The sequence below is a fragment of the Eumetopias jubatus genome, unplaced genomic scaffold, assembly GCF_037043125.1.
Source record: "Eumetopias jubatus isolate StellerSeaLion01/CBP00866 unplaced genomic scaffold, mEumJub1_p1.0 scaffold_10, whole genome shotgun sequence".
NCBI classification, from domain to species: domain Eukaryota; kingdom Metazoa; phylum Chordata; class Mammalia; order Carnivora; family Otariidae; genus Eumetopias; species Eumetopias jubatus.
Window position 1 is genome coordinate 87,470,855 of NW_028274816.1, and position 4,595 is coordinate 87,475,449.

Here is a 4,595-nt window from a genome sequence, read left to right on the forward strand (position 1 = left end):
CTGCTTGGGGAAGTATCTGGGGAAGGGGGGCTTCTCAAGATGGCAGGAGGGGGGACAGGAGGCTAGAGGAACAGGTTTGGGTCAGAGAGTTAAGGTCATCCCGCTAAGATCAAGAACTGAGAATAAAATCAGGATGGGTACTGTAAGATTTTCTAGTCTTTCCTCTTCTGGGTTAAGTCTCTTGAATCTTTTTAGACTCAAAAAGAAATTTTTAAGGCTAAAAATAATTTTTAAAAGAAGAAACAAAAAACTCAGCCTTGGATTGCACATCAATCAGAAAGGCTGGGTTCATCAAGCTCCCTGAGAAAGCCTAGGGGGTTGATCATATCAGGACAGACACACCCAATTCTGAATAATTGGAGCAAAAGAGCCCTATTGCAGGGTCAGGACGTGTGGATCCTGGTCCTTGGGCTGATGTGACCTTCTCCCCTGACCTCCCTGCTTCTGTCCTCCCAATGTCCTGTGTGTGGTGAGGGCATAGACGTAATGGCTTCTGACAATCTTTTCATCTTAACTTTCGAGAATGCTTGATCCCTCTTTCTGCATGTTGGGCACCAAAAAATGTTTATTGGTGGTGATGAGCAGGAGGAAAAGGAAAGCTACAAAGCAGGAACTTTGTGTATTTTGTTACTCTGTACCTCCTGGGTGCAGGCAGCCCCTGGTACCCAGCCCAGTTAGCAATTAGATGCTAAATAAGGGAAGGAGGAAATGAAAGAAAAGGGGGACAAGGTAATTTATTTTTTTAAGATTTGTTTATTTTTAAAGATTTTATTTATTTATTTGACAGGGAGAGCGAGAGCAGGAACACAAGCAGGGGGAGTGGGAGAGGGAGAAGCAGGCTTCCCGCCGAGCAGGGAGCCAGATGTGGGACTCGATCCCAGGACCCTGGGATCATAACCTGAGCTGAAGGCAGACTCTTAATGACTGAGACACCCAGGCGCCCTTTTTTAAAGATTTTTTTTTTGTTTTACAATTTAATATCCAATTTAATTTTTAAAAAACTTAATGAAAATATAACAGAATCAAAACATTTAAAATCAGTACACTCACTACCCATTCTGGTAACTCATTTAAGTCATATCAACTATAGACTAGGAAAAATAAATTCAGAAGTGTAATTACTTTAAAATACACTACTTCCACTTTTGTTAATATTTTACATGTATGTATATATTCTATAGTGGAAGCAGAAATTCTCTCTAAAAACATCTCCTTAAAATCTTGAGGTGCATGTTAGAGCCACAGGCAATATCTGACATATAAAACTGCAGTACAGGCCTTCAGATTTGGCATTTCACTGGCACAATACAATGACCAACATATATAATCACTGTACAGTGTCTAGACATTCCAGTAAGAACCATTATTTTCTTTAATGTAGAATGATTAATACATATTCTACAAGGGGCAGTGAGGTTAGTAATTCTATAGGGTATGTCCTGACATAATTTTCAAATTGTACAATAACACAAACAACTCTGTTAAGGCCATGTTTTATTTGCTGATTAATGGACAAAAGGCAATGTAATTTATTTTCAAGTATTTTCTTGAAAGTCTGTGCTCATAAAAATCATGAAAAGTTGGAAAGACTGTTAAATCACTGAAACTTTAAATATATCTTACACAATCTTATTTGTACAAAAATACAAGTTAAATATAAACATAAAGCAATCAATGATAATTTTATGCAAATCTGTTTTATGTGATCTTCAGTTATATGTAAAAGTTTCTGGGTTCTGTTATTTGTGAAAAGATCAATACCAGATTGAATTACTATCTCTTGGCAAAGGGCCCTAAAAAGCTTACTTTAGCATTAATCTTTTACATGGTTAAGTGCATTTCACCTAAACACTGGGGAAAAAAATGAAAGGGCAGTATGTCCATAAACCAATAAATAATTTGGCTGTAATATATCATAAAACACAAACCCCCACACATCTGTACAATAAACATTATTATATATTCACACGCAGGTGTCTGCGTGCGTGCATGCATGTACACACACACACACACAGGCGAGCACACACCCCCACTCATAAAGCCTAATGAGGTGCTACTTCCAGTTCGATGTTCAGCTCTGCATTTTTTCTTATTTCATCAAATGAATAGCTTTTTGTCACCTTCCCATTCTTGAAGACAGTATGGAGAAGATCATGACCATATTCCTCAAGGTCTCCTTTTCCTTCCTCAAGTGTAACAAAATTCCTTGCTGCTGTCCTATATAAAGATAATCGACCCTTTTTGGATCTTTTGTTGGGATCAGCAACTGGGTCCTTGAAGACATTAATCCCAAGGCCATTGGTTACAACATAACTACACTTGAAGGAACAATTCAAGAGATCTCTTGTTAACTTCTGTAGCAAAGCTCCACCAGAACCGAAGGCAATGTTTTCAATACTCCATTTTTTTTGCTTCATGCCTTCTACAATCTCTTGTAAGGTATTGATATCTACTCCGTCCCCTTGAATAATTCTAAGATAAGGTGGCAGCAACTTGTAGCCCTTTGAGTTCTCAGTAACAGGGAACTTCTTACCCAAAATATCCAAAACCTTTAATACAGTGTCCGGAGGATTTCCAGAATCAGGACTGATTATCAGTGGTGCCTCTGTACTTCTTGACAGTATTAGATGTCTTAGGTCTTCACCGCATATTTTTTCACACACGTTGTAAATGTCATAGCTATTGCTGACCACAGATACAGGCACTGATGAAAATTGTGTTACTATATGTTCAAAAGCATCTTTTTCACGGTCTTTCCCCCAAGCTGTTATGGTACTGTGTTCTGCTGCTGGAACAGAATAGCCTGGAACAGGATCTTTCGTTCCATAGTATTTTTTAACAAAAGCAATTCCTGCTACTGTATCTGTTCCTTTGAAGTTAACCAAATGAGCAGACGCTCCTATGCCAGCAGTCTCTTGGGAAGAAACTCCTCTGTAGCCAAAATCATGTAACTTGTATTCCAGACCATCTAAGTTACCAGATGTCTCCAGCAAATATTTGGCCAATATTTTCTTCTGCTCTCTAGAATTTGTGGCCACTGTGATTGGATACCAGGACTAAACAAGAATAGTCTCAATCCAATTTGTAAGCCAGTAACACTCTGGATCTGTGTTTTCCACTGTGAAGAGAACATTTCCTCGGGGAATGACATAGCCCTCAGGAACAGCTTTTATTTCTATTGGAAGATGCCCATCATATTTCTCAAGAATGTAGTTCCTTCCCTTTTCATTAAAGACATCATCCTGGAAATGCTCTCTATACACCTCTTTGGCTTCCTGGATCTTCTCTTTGGTCACTACTTTACCTTTTAAGTACTTTTAAGAATGTACTGCAACCTATAAAATACCGTTTCCTCATATTTCACCTTCTTTATCTTGGAGTTTTCTGTCTTCTCCTCACGGCATTCAAAGTAGGAATAAACTGTATTGGGTGGGTACTGTTTATAGTGAGTAACCTTGTAGGAGTCGGTGGCTAGGAGGATGTTGAACTCGGCGTCTGCCGCAGCATTCATCTCCGACGGGAGTGTGCGGGCCACGTGCCGCGAGCTGCCCGGCGCGGCGGTGAGGAAGGAGAAAAATGGGCTTCACCGCGCTCCATTGCTTAAGTCACCGCCTAAAGATTTTATTTATTTATTTGAGAGAGAGAGAGAGAGAGAGAGAGAGCACAAGCAGGAGGGAAGGGCGGAAGGAGAGGAAGAAGCAGACTCCCAGAGGAGCAGGGAGCCAGATGATGCTTAACTGACTGAGGCACCCAAGCGCCCAAGGTAATTTTTTTTTTAAGTTTCTTAGGTTTTATTTAAATTCAAAATAAATAAATAAGTAAATAAATAAATTCCAGCTAGTAGCACACAGTGTAATAATATTAGCTTCTCGTGTACCATACAGTGATTCCACACTTCTGTACATCGTGGGTGCTCATCACAGGTGCGCTCCTTCATCCCCAACACTTGTTTCACCAATCCCCCCACCCCTGCCCCTCTGGTAACCAGCAGTGTGTTCTCTATCCTTAAGAATCTGTTTCGTGGTGAGAAGGACAAGGTAATTTAAATTAAAACTCGGCATTGGGGGGACTGGGAGGAGAAGTTTAGAAGGACACATAGAATGTTTTACGGGCCCAAAAGATGAGTGTTGTGACTTGACTTTACCTTAATAAGCCAAATGAACCCTCTAAACCAGAGGTTCTCAACCAGGCATGATTTCCTCTCCCCCCAAGGGACATCTGGTGAGTGTCTGAGGCTATTTTGGTTGTCACAAGTGGTGTGTGTTTAGGGAGGGTGCTACTAATATCTGCTCGGTCAAGACCAGAGATTCTGCTAAACATCCAGCAATGCACAGGACAGTTCCGCACAGCAAGGGATGACCTCATCCAAAATGTCAATAGTTAAACAAAACAAAGCATTGAGTTACCATAGGAGCAAGCAACTCTACTCCTCGGTGTATACCCAAGGGAACTGAAAATATATGTCCACATGGAAATCTGTTCGTGAATGTTCATAGTAGCGTTATTTACAATAGTCAAAAAGTGGAAACAATCCAAATGTCCATCAATTGACAAATGGATAAACAAAATATGGTCTACCTGTTACCATGGGCTAT

The 4,595-nt window shown here is 40.2% G+C and overlaps 1 pseudogene; it reads right to left on the reverse strand.

The window, feature by feature from the left end:
• Positions 1–2,008: 2,008 nt before the first annotated feature.
• On the reverse strand, positions 2,009–3,548 carry LOC114216300 (nicotinamide phosphoribosyltransferase pseudogene; annotated as a pseudogene).
• Positions 3,549–4,595: the final 1,047 nt, after the last annotated feature.